This window comes from Lathamus discolor, chromosome 2, assembly GCF_037157495.1.
Source record: "Lathamus discolor isolate bLatDis1 chromosome 2, bLatDis1.hap1, whole genome shotgun sequence".
Lineage (NCBI taxonomy): Eukaryota > Metazoa > Chordata > Aves > Psittaciformes > Psittacidae > Lathamus > Lathamus discolor.
In genome coordinates this window covers 41,599,912-41,612,811 of record NC_088885.1, presented here as the reverse complement: position 1 = coordinate 41,612,811, position 12,900 = coordinate 41,599,912, and the positions used below count along the sequence as shown (strand labels likewise).

Below are 12,900 nucleotides of genomic sequence, written 5' to 3'. Positions count from 1 at the left end.
TTTTGAGGGAATATTATTAATTTTATTCATCTCTGGGCTGTACACAGTCATATATTTGACTTTTCTCCACAATGTCACTAGCAAGAACTATGTATTTTTCTGAGCTTCACACTAAAATCACAGGAGAGGTCAGCACCAATATGACTTAATATATTGAGCATTTTTAATTGTTCTTACTAGAGTTTTCTCCTGCCACAAAAGCAGTACTACACAGCAAATGACAATCTAAATGTCTGAAAAGAGATAAAGATAAGCAGAATAAATTCTTACAGCTTTGTTTCCATGTGGAGCTGATTTCTAACCCAGCATGGATAGTTGCAGGTTGCAGCTTGTAAAGCTTTTGTTTCTACTCCTTGTAGAGCGCCAGCTCCTGAAGGCATATGTAAGAGCACAAGGATAGTGTAGAACTTCTCCAAGTTTATATATCCCCTTTCTTCAAAAGTGCCTCTCTGACCTTCCCAGGCCACAGTGATGCTATCATTAAGACAGCTGATTAGTAAGGAAGCAATCAGAGCTGACAGCAGTGGCACTCCTGTTCTTTCTCAGGCCTACCCAATCTATTCTGCCAGGGTGCACACTTATTAATTCACTCTTCAGTATCGAGGACTTCATAGCTTTAGGGCAACAGGGACTATTTGATTATCTTGTCTGACTTCCCATCTATCACAAACCATTAAATTTGATGTGGGATCCTCACACAAAAGCCAAACACTTAAATGAGGTGGAGATGACATTACTGATCTCAAGAGACCAGTGTTGCATCTGCACTAGCATTTGTTTCAAACACCACCACATGTGCAGACATCTACACAAACGATCAGCATAAGAAAGTGAAGAACATCAAGCTCCCAACTGACTTAACCCTGAGAAAAGTTCTTTGCCTTTAATTTGCCAGGTGAGATATTCACTTTAAAAAAAAACCCAAACTATCCTAACCTCAAAGCTGTGGTGCACACATCCAGTCACTGTCTCCAGCACAGTCAGTCTCATGTATGAAAAAGAACTGAAAGGAGGAAGAAAAGCACCTTGAAACATACCTAGCACAGTGTACATGGAGGGGAGCAAATCCACCTGAATGCTGCAGATTACCAGCTGAAAGCTGATTATAATCATTGTCTTTAACACAGAGTTGCCAATGCTACAAGCATATTATTTGAGGGCATTTTAGCACGGAGGCCCACAAAGGTGGCTGATGGAGCTGACAGCACAGGCACACCACATCCAGCAGCAGCAGGACTGCCACAACCCTCCACTCTGCAACAACCACCACCATAAATACAGGCTTTCTTCCTGCACCTGGCCTAACATGGCTTTGCAAATATACTCATTTCACAGCTATGTTATAGTTAATTGACTGATGTTTAGTTACCCGCAGTGCTAAGAAATTGCTTCCTATTTCTTCAGGGTAAAGTTGACTTAACTTCTATTTCCAGCAATCAGAGTAATTCCTCCTTTGCCAACCAGACACATCAGTGCTGTAGGACCTGTGCTGGGCAAGAAAGCCACTTCACAACCTCCTCCTCAATCATTTGCATCAGCTGGGCTCCCGAAGAATTGTATTTTATCTCAGTCTTGGTTTTCATCTTAGTAAACAACTCTTTGCCTTTCTTCATTTTCTTTCTAGTATGCCAGTCGTCTCCCTGCAGTACAGCTAGCAGGATTATCAGAGCCTATTCTTCTGAACTTACTATGCTAACAGTAATAAAAGGGACTGTGATCTAACTTTACCTCTGAGAACACCAGTGCAGCTGGATGCTGCACAACAGCAGGGAGCCCCCAGGGAAAGGGGTGTAAGGCTGGAGCACTCCCCCCAGCTGGGACAGGGAGCCTGTGGCCACAGCTACCTCCTCAGGGACAGGGTGCTTTGGTTTGGCAAGGGCAAAATGTCCCAAGCACTGAGCGAGCTGCAGTGTCATGACTCTGGTGTCATATCCTATTTCTCCTACAAGGGGAAGTCTGCTCCGTCTGTTCAACACTACTGCAGAAGATAAAAAGGGAGAGAAAGTAACAATGATCCGTCTCATCAGGCTCCAAGAAGCACACAGAATTGCCTGGGGTGAAGGCAAAAATAAGCAACGTCAGCACAGAAAGGTGTCATACAAGGTTTAAGCTTATTCAGAGGTAGAGCCTCTGTCTCTCTAATGAGTAAATACATGACCTGAGACAATTTAATTCCAACAGTTTTGTATTTCTTACAAAAACTTCTCAATGTGATGACTCACAGGTGAGCTCTCCACTGACAGCATACAATGACATCATATAAGTTCTCTCTCTTCACAAACTGTAAGTCTGCAATCGGATAGACAAATACGTCCCATAATATAGCACACGCCTTTACATGCAGTGTAGCTGAGGAGAGGGAACAGGCAGCAAGTAGCAACAATGACAGGTTCTCTTCACTCCAAAGGAAAAGGTTGTTAAACACTAATTGGTAACATATGTTTACTGCATACACATGTACCCCAATAATCTGATTTCCAAGACTGATCTGCAAAAGTATAGCTTTGTAATTTATTCCATTGTATTTATGATTTTCATGCTATTGACTTAATCTTTCATAATTAACACAAGGTCTAATGATAAATTCACACTTTTCCCCGGTTTTGCTTTTTGCTGCCATTAAAAGATGCTACGTCAAGACTGCAGCTGAATGATACCTAAATCCTTTTACCAGTTGGAGAAAATTCTGGGCAGCTGGAAGGAAAGAAGTATCAAAATCTCTTTGAGACAAGATGACAATATTACTTATATGCCCCCATTTTAATTTTATAAGCTTGTATAAATCCTCTCTCACAGCAGAGAGTAATGAATTAATGCCCTTGGAAGAGGGCATTGGGTAAGCAAAATACGAGTTTGAAGCCCATGAGTAGTATTCATTCTATACTTTTAGCCTGCTTTTTTGCAAGGAGTCTTGCTGTAATAGCGCAAATAAAGAATATCTGCATCTTGCTAGAGAAGCTCTAGCTAGAGCTTTCCTCTATCCAGGCCTATGGGAGGAAACCTAAGTGCAGAAGATGGTCTGAGGAATGGAAATTAGGACAGAGGGCTTTACAGGTCTGACATCACTTGAAACATCTACCTCAAATCTGAATAGTTTTCAAAAGAAGTGCCTAAATGCAATCAGCAAATACAGGTTGAATACCACAATTAGGGGGAAAAATGCTACAGGCAGTAATTATCTACCACTTTCTTTTCTCAACCATCAAAGAAGGTAATTTGTTTGTTTTCTCTGCCCTGTAAGGAAAAGACTGGGTGGTCTTCTGACTTTAAGAGCCTGAGAAATATTCCTTCCTAGGCCAAGGCCACACTGAGCCTCCAGGGCATCATGAGGTCCTTTTCAACACTGTCTTACACTGTACTTGATTTTAGTCACAGACATTAAGACTGTGGCAGTGTTTTGCAAATCATCACTAAATACCTTTTCTTCATAGCTGCATGCAGATCTCAGGAGTGTTTCCAAGACATGAATAAAGCCTCCCTCAGTTGTTGAAAAGTAGCATGTTTTCAGTTCCTCAGCTGTCTTCATCAGCATGGGACTGCCATGCTGCAGGGATTCTTTATTTGGTTAAAGACTAATTCTTCTTCATCTTGTGGTTGTCACCAGTTGTAAGAATATAGCAGCTTTATTCTATATATGATAAGTAACTGTGAATTTTGACGGGGTGACATCTCAATAAAATATAAACGTAAAAAATTGGCCCCTTGCAGACAGCTTTAAATCATCCACCTTCTATTTTTTAAATAAAACAGCTAATATATTGCTACACATTCAGACTTTAAAAAATTAACTAAAAAATTTTGTATCTTCAGCCCCTTCTCAAATAACATACATCTGAGAATACCTATGCTCAAAGCCAGGCCATTTAAAGCCTAAGTTGTTTGCGTACTAAAAATCCTAAGTCTTAGAGTGTTCAGTGTTGCAATTCAGCTTCCTTTTGCAGCAAAAGGAAGCTAGGAGAAAATGGGGCAGGAACCAGGCTGAAAAGCTTTCTGAAAGCTGCAGCTGCAGCCAACAGCTGAAATTTAAAATCAGACGTTATTTTCTCTCGTCATCTTGTGGGCTCTGCCACAGTTTTCAATAAACCACAAATTCAGCCACAGAGGCACTATCACTTGTAATTTTCTTTTGCTGATGGAGCTAAAATAAGAACCAGCAACACTTCCCCCTGACTTCAGAAAGCAGCATATGCGACTCCGCAACAGACTCTTGACACGTTCCATGTGGACAATGTGTTAGGCAAGTAGCAAACCCCAAATGTGGTCCTGTGAAATTAATAATTTCATGTTGCAGAGAGAACCTCAAACACAATATTATATGGGCTGGGGAAAGCAGAAGCAAGAACTGCATTTCCATTTCCCAAACCAGTGAGCTAGCATGTGATAGCCAGCAGATACGGTTCCCTTGGATTTCCACAGGGCATGTGGCAACATCCCTTGGTAAAGAAAGAAACAAAGACAGGAGATACTCCTATTGATAAAAAAATTGAATAAAGATATTAAAGATGCTATAGGAACAACAGTCAAATTCCCCAGGGGATGGAGATTACCAATGACATCACAGAGAAAGCATTGGTCCAGGCAGCCCTCAGCATTAGTGAGATGGAAAAGAGGGCCTAAGTGAGGTGGCAGAGCTTCCTGAGAACATTAGAATATTCAGTGAAGTAAAGACAAGGGCTGATTATGAAGAAGAGACTTCACAAGATTCGCTGACTAGCTGGTAAAGTGACAGATGAAATCTCATGTAGATAAATGTAAAGTGATGTACATTAACTTTGAACAGACTATTACCACTCAGAGAGTTTGAAGTTATAACCATTTTATGAAAATTTAAGCTCAGTGCTCATTAGTGATTAAAAAAAAAAAAACAGATATTAGAAAATGCTAGGAAAAGAATACTGAACAAGACAGATAATATCATTATGCTACTGTACAAATCCACAGCCTGCCCACATTTTGAATATTGCATGCATTCACTCCAGGTCAAAAAAGATATAGCAGAAGAAGAAATGTTAAGAAAAAGGCAGCATGGATGATCAAAGTTATGGAACAGGTTCTGTACAAGGAACAACTAAATTATGTAGGAGTCTCCATTCTGAAAACAGATGACTCAAACATCTGTTTGAGGTCTATAAACATGAGAGACAGAGAGAAGCTGAATAGGAAAAGACTGTTCATTGTCTCTCTCAATACAGACTGTAGGGTCATCAAATGAAACAGGTAGGCTAATGACTCAAAAGTACATAGATGTGAATATAATTTTACAGATCACTATGGAACTGATTGTAAGCTGGGGAACTTCTTGCTGAGACATTGGAGTTGCTGAGTTTAAAAAAGGAGTTTAAAAAATAAAAGAACAAGTTAATGGAAAAAAAAATCCATTAAGCACTGTTAAAAAAAGGGATATAATCCTTGTTTCATTTAAAGTAATCTCCTAATCATATATTGCTGGGATCTGGGAGGATATTCCAGAAGTATCACTATGTACTCTCCCTGATCTTGTATTCTTCCCTAGGTAACCATCATTTAGAGACAGGTTGTTGGGCTGGACCTCTGGTCTGACCTGCTACAACTGCTCTTACACTTGACAAAGTATGAGAAGCCCTAATGCCGACAGTAACACTTTGTCATACGTGATAAACATAAAGAAATAGAAGCACTTACATTACAACAGAAAAATAAGAAGCCCAGATGTAATCACAACACTGCTGTGTAGTGAGAATCATATAGAAATCTCTTCCTGGAGTGAGGATACGGGAGAGAATGAATGGCATGCAATATGTTAAGTCGTATCATCTCATCTGTTGTAAAAATGGCCTTAAATATTTGTCTACACAGGGGAGTTAGTGTAGTGAAACCTAAAGAATGAATTTGCAGTGCTTCAGCTATTCCACAGAGGTGGCAGACAATGCAGAGTAAATCTTACATGGCATCAGCATCTAAAGCTCTGGCTACCACCAAGTGTCAGAATGCTATTAAACCTTTTGTGCCAGGGATCTGTACAGCTTTGGGGGCTGAGATCATCTTTTCTCCCTTATTAATCCCCCATTACCGAGATGCCACGCTGGAGGACTGTAGGTGCCATGACTCAGGCTGAAGCAGAGAGCGGCACCAAGCCTCCCTCACCCTTCCCCATCCTTCTGTAATACAGGATAGAGAGTAAGGGCAGGTAAGGCTGTGCAGATCAGTGCATGGTACTCCACAGTGTAGTACTGGGATCTGGCAGCAGTAGGATCTTCTGCAATTTGCTTACTTAGAAGCAGGAAATCTGAATATCTGCCCACACTACCACATGCCACCTCCCCATGAAGGCATCATGATGTCACATGATTTGTCCTTGTAGTTCTTTGGAATTTGCCTTTACTATTTCCTTCCCTTGCTGTGGGTGTTTAACCACCTCCCTGCTTTCCTATTCCAAGAAAACAGGAGAACTGCCTTTTTTTTTTTTTCTTTTAGTCAAGAGATTTTTCAAGGGCAAAGAATAATACACCTTTTATTAAGCAGCTATGCACAGTAAGAAACTTTTTACTAGCAATTTCTCAAGGAATGTTATGACTGACTGACTTGAAAGAGGCCTATCCAGAATCTCATTAGAGTTTCAAGTACTTTAGGAAGCAGTTCTTACTGAGTTATCAAACTTCCAGAAAAGTAATGGCAGTTTCACTCCTGAGATTATGTACTTCTGTGTTAACTGCAGAAACATATCGGACTAGTAATGAGTGTCGTGCACTTGGAGCTACCGCAGTAACAGGGAGCTGCTGGGATATGTTGGAGAAGACTCTCCATAAACATTGTATTTGCATGATTAAATACTGTTTTTCAAAGTGATGCACATGTGACATGATATACAATGATGTATCATCTCAGTAACTCTTGACCCAGAAAATCTGAAGGGGTTAAAAGAACAGACCAAACACAAAAGCTTCATGGATGTGGAGTACATACAGTTCACAACACCTTGCATAAGCAATCTTTGCATATTGGTGTTTAGACAGAGCAGCCAAATCTGTTCTCTGTTGGTGACAAAGGCCCCTGCATACAAACTTGGAAAGGTGGCTGCAGGCTGGCAGAAGCACTGCTTGTTCTAGAGCTGTTTTATCTGCAATATTGACACTGCAAGCAAGTGAAAATCAGACTGCTACTTTCTAGCTGATGGGACTTCTTAGATACCGCCAAAGAATCCCAGAGCTTCCTTTTCTGAAGGGAAGGCAGCCTGTCACACCTCACCAAGTCTCCGCTATAGAAGTACAAAAATACATCAAACTAGTGTCAGCTATGTACCCAGGTGAAACAGGAACCTGCTGTCCTGGATGAACTCATCCTGCTCATTCTAGACACCTATTATAGGATGGGGTGAATTAGTCTCCTGAGATGCCTCTCCATAACTGGAAAGCACTATACACATTATTCTAAATGCCCAGCGCCTATAAGGCCAGTGTTACAGGAGATGACTCTCACACACAGGCAGAGCAGAACACAGACTGTTCAGAGGGCAGCTCTCCATTGGAGGCAGTGGCGGTCTCTTGAAAACATCTGCACAAATGTTTTTTGGATGGTATCACATTTCCTTAAATAGTTCTGAGAATAAAATATTTTTTTGTTTTATTTGGAAAAACACGTGCTGTCTACACATGGAAATACCTTATAATACTCTTTAACGTTTCCAAAATGCTTTAGACAGTGGGTGATTCCCATGTAGACTGTTTTCCTCAAGAGCCAAGCATATATTTAATCCTAAATTTTAGACTTGTGTTCCACATTCTCTGTATGAAGACCTTCCTACTTCTATTTTTGCCCAGCACTTTTTGTCATACTGTTTTGCTGCCAGCAGACTAGACAATCAGTTTCTTGAACACGTCTCTCTTGAAACAAAACTATTCAGCTCCGGTTGTATTCTAAGGAGACTCTCACCATCATAAAATGCTGTTTTACAAGGCTAAGGACTGTCTGTCTTTCCTTTGCACTACATTTCTGTTTGTAATTCCATACCAGATGGAGTTGTTGCATGACTTCTGGCCAGCCTTTGAAAACCAAAGCATGAATCCTGCTCTTAAACTTCTGTCCGTAACACTTCATGAGTGGTTGCTGTGGCTGTGCCAAAAGAGTTGCAAACAGCATTTCCTTCTACACTTTGACCCCAATCCATGTAGACACATCGTGGCATCCACACTGGGCTCTGCTGAGCAGCGCCAGGATCTCAGGTCTGTGCAACATATGGCACCACACAGAGAAGGTAACACTTCTTCCTCTCACGCAAACACACACACGCTGTGACTGCCTGCTTAGCTCTTTCTTCTCTCATCTTTTGGCTTGTCTTCTTCAACATATTTTGCTGACAACTTATCTTACTTTGCTCCATATAGCCCCTTTTATTCCCCCACAAAACACAGGAATAAAAACTATGCCAGTATGTAAAAGGTTGAAGTTTCAAAGCTGTTAGTAGCTGGACAGAATGGGTAGTTGGACTGTTGAGAGGCAGCGAGTTGGGCTGCGGCTTTACAACAGCCAGAGGCTGTTCAGCATCAGTGTGACTACGTACAGGGAAGGCAAACAGCCACCTCCTGCAGGCGTTGAAGTTGCTGTCCCTTAAAGCACACAGTCCAGCAGGGTGAGAGGGAAATCGCTTCTTGTCTTGCTATTTTATCTTAAGACTTGTCCTAGGTTTTCACTTTGTGGTCATGAGACGGCTATGCTCAATGTCCTGCCAATGAAATACATGCAATTTTTGCAAAGCTAAACAAACAGTTTCTTACCATGGAAAGTCCCAAAGCACTGAGAAAATAGGTTGATCTCCACCCATTGTCTGTTTCAAAACTTCCTTTGCAGCTTCAAGTTACAGCCCTCTAATGAAAGTGTGAGGAAATCAGATGAACAGAGAAACCAGACTTTGCCAATAGAGATATTAACAACGTGCAAACCACTTTTTTTTATTAGGTTTTTTTCTTTTTTTAAGATGTTTTTAAAATAATTTGCCTCTCATCCTCAAATGAGCTCCAAAAGAAGAATATGCAGAAGCATGTCCTGTGCACTCCCTATGTCTGGTAATGACAGGAGCTGTGCCATAGGCAGTAGGCAGGCTTCTCCTCCCAGGTAATTAAGGAAAGTGCTGTGCACAAACCCAAGACTGAAGTCACATCATAGCAGATTGCTAACAGAAGATCCCTGTCTGAGAGAAAAGTCAAAAAACTTTATCAGGCCTGGATAAGAAAAGTTGAAGTTATCTTAGATGCTGGTTGGGAAACATAAAACTGTGATCTTCTAGTTCTCCATAAGGAAGGCATGAAACAACTTAAATCTAGTGCTGCCTCTAAGACCTTATTTGTTCTCAGAGGGAAGCCTCAGACGTCTGGCTTTCACCACAGCCCCAAACTAGCTAGACCACAAGAGAAATCTGCAGCAAGCCAATATAATTAGACTGATTAACCACTTAAATTCTACTTAAGATCTCAAAATAGGTCTTATGTGGAAGATGGTACATTTTACTCTGTGAAAACTCATTACACTTGTTTTTGTAGTTACATTGATGATGCATGGAGGCATGCACACTTCGCACTTTGTTCACTCACTGCAGTGTCATCCCTATGAGCTGCTAAGTTCTGAAGAACAACTAAACTTTTATAATTGCATTTTAGTTGCTGGGGTTGATGTCTGGTTGGTGATAAAAACAAAACAAAACATAAAACCACCAAATACCAGCTGTGATGCTGGAAGAATTTTGAATTGCTCATGTAAAATACCTGCACATGGGACATTCTGCTTTACTTCTTAACATTACTGCATTTTTTTTCCCAGATTAGGGCTAGATTCAGACCCCAAGAAAATATTAGCATTGCCTACGGAAAGAAAAATACCAATGAATATATAGTTGATATATATATATATATATCTATATATAAAAAAAAAAGAAGAAAAAAAAGAAAAAAAATTAAACTTGGCAAAGTCTTTACACATATTAGATAAAAGTCTTAGAAAACAGATGCTCCTTCTTACCAGCAGCCAAGATCTTCTAATAGCCCTACAACTTGTTAATCAACTAACATATGGTACCGCTTTAGGAAAACACACTATTCTGATTTTGCATTTACATGGTCTGTTTCCTACAGAGCTATTGTCGAGATTTAGCCATTATACTATAACCTAGTAATCTTTATCCTTATACCTTAAATTAATCAATAAGCACAGAAATAAAAAGAGAATCTATTTAAATCTAAACAGTAAGCAAAACTAATTTTCACATGGTTTCCAATGATGGATGAATTTCCTCATATAATGATGAACCTCACCAGTCTGTAAAAAAATCACAGTTCGCTGCAAAACTACAACCTAAACAGTCTGATGCCTTTGACTTAAAGCCCATGAAAACCTCATACACTGTTTTGGACAAAACTAAACTGTCAAGGCAAAAGTTAATGTGGCTTCGTAATACCTGCAAAAGGTGTTTCCCACATATGCATAACTTGATTAATGTGTTTTAACTTCTTCCTTACTGTCTCCTAAAAAGACACTATAATTTACTTACAGATAATGTACTTCTAAACACATACTATGCTAAAAAAAAAGTAATTAAGGTTTCTTTTTTAATGGACTCTGTGCACTTACGTAAGTTTTAAACCAGTAGTGCTTTGCTGCAGTACTCTTTCTCAGCCTGCCACTGGCTTCATTTACCCATACTACCAATACTATTAAGTCCAATGGTTTTGCACTGCAGACAGGTACGGTTTGGCTGCTGTGGTTCTTTCTGCAGTGCCACTGCACCTCTGCAGCCCTGCATGTGCCAGCCCTGGCAAGGGTCCATTAAAGCTGTGGGGTACCAGGTGCTGTGGGCTTTGCAGCGAGCGGCATGAGTATTTTGGTGTGTCACCCCATTGATATGGTGACATCCAAATAGCTGAGGTCACAGTGTGGAAGGGAACAACTGTCTCTGCCCAGACATGGAAACTGTAAGCAAGCACAATGAGATTTGGTAGAGAAAGTCAATAAAGCAGTAAAGCTTCTGGAGAAAGCTTATGGGGGGGACATTTCTGGTTTGTGTTTGCTATTTAAATTAGACAGTTTTGAATATATATGGCCTATACAGATTCTGCCTTTTTTTGAGGCCTTTAGGAGGGCTTGGGTTTTGGTTGGTTTTTAATGATTTTAACAAAAGATGCAGATGTAGCACAGTTTAAAAAGCACTTTCAAAGTACTGTCATGTGGAAGCTTGTTTAGAAGTACAAAAAGAATTGCCTTACTATGCCACTTCTCAACACTTGGAATGACAATGGATGCAGTTCTATTTAAAAGAAGAGATAATTGGAAAATTTCTGGATACCTTGAAACATACTAAAAGCACCCAACGTTTACAGACAAATTACCAATTTTCTGTCAGGATTTCCAAAGGCAGGATAAAAATGAAAGTAAAGCACGTCAATTCCTGAAACTTTCTAAGTTACAATTTTAAAGTTGAAATCTGAGCTTTCACTTCCAAGAAATACAAAGGCCCTAAGTTAGAGCACAAGAAAGTTATGTAAAAAAGGCAAAATAAAGTAAATGTAGCAACCTTTAGTTATTTGACAGGTTTCAAAAACTTTATAGATCTGTATAGATAGGCTGGAAACAATCTGACATTATCAATTTATTCATGGTTAAATTTTCAGCTATCCCATATATACACCCGTATGCACAAACACAGAGAGCTACGCCTTTGTGTTTCACAGCATCTCTCTCTTTCTCTATATTGCTGACCATCAATTAAATTATAAACTGTACCAAAAGGTGCAAGACTTTCCTGTACAGTGTGTGTTATAACAACGGCCCACTGAATTCTGGTATGGGTTTCAGGCTACTACTCATAATAAAATAAATGATACTTTAAAATAGATTGCAGAAATCCTCTCTCAGTTAAATATTTATTTTTCATTTAAAAGTAGCAATACGCTTCTTGAATTGATGCATGAATGAAATGAAATTGATAGTTTCACATCTTGGTGTGCACATCTCACAGACATCTGTAAGAAATCCAGAGCAGGTGATACTGCCTGTGGAAGATAGAAGTGAAACAAAGTCTCTTCCTGGCCAAATCCCAAAGCAGAATATAGGATGGGACAAGACACTCCATGCTGGAATGTGTCTCTTCTTGAAAGCTAGCACCTACGTGACACAGACAGTGTGTGAGGGTGGCACACCTGGGTGTACAAGCAGCTTCATGAGCAAACTAATTTAACACCTGCAGCAACATTTTTGCCTGAAAAGGGTTGCAAAGAATAAAAAGAATACCTTGATGGATTATCTGGTGGAAGATGTTTCTTCCATCTCCAGGTTCTGGGTTTTTTTGGATTGTTTTTGTTTTGGTTTGTTTTTTTAATTAATTATTTTCCTTTTAATTTTGCTGCCCGAAAGTTTAAGAAAGTCCCTCATTTGCTTAAAAAAAAAACAAACCACCAGCTCCTAGGGGCAGAAAAAAGAGAACAAATGTGGATTTTCAACCGTTTAAGACTTATGGCATGCAGAGCCCCTTTGGCATTTGTCTACCAGCTCCTACAAGAAGCCCAAAAGCAGCAGTGGGATTTCCAGTCGCTGGAATAAAGACAAGTTCCCGAGGAGCAGTCAAGGATGTATGGACCCTGCCTGACATGGCTGAGAGCCTGTGTTTTGCCTCACTTTACCCAAGCTGCCTCCTCACAGAGCCAGCTCCGTGGGGGATGAGCAGGGGCAAGGGGACCTGAGGAGCACAAAGGCTCTCATCTCTCCTCCATACCCGGGTCTCCTGCCCACAGCCTGCAGTGCTGCTTGCTTCCAGCATGACAGCACGGGCTTCGGGATAGAAGTACGGAATTAGGTATTCCTTCAGCACCTCTCTACTTTCGATTAAAGTGAAGGAGAAATGCATCTAGACAAATACTCTCATTCTAATATGCTCACCCA

The 12,900-nt window shown here is 40.3% G+C and overlaps 1 protein-coding gene across 5 annotated transcripts in view; it reads right to left on the bottom strand.

The window, feature by feature from the left end:
• The window catches only part of KIAA1217 (KIAA1217 ortholog), a 384,957-nt gene that overhangs the window by 190,002 nt on the left and 182,055 nt on the right, over nucleotides 1-12,900 (bottom strand). The window contains exon 1 of one of the 5 annotated variants that reach the window (XM_065666586.1): nucleotides 8,751-8,768. The exons of the other annotated variants lie outside the window; for them this stretch is intronic. The gene's annotated coding sequence lies outside the window, so the exon portion shown is untranslated. Of the gene's footprint in view, nucleotides 1-8,750; nucleotides 8,769-12,900 lie in introns of those variants that run through there. 5 annotated transcript variants of the gene reach the window in all.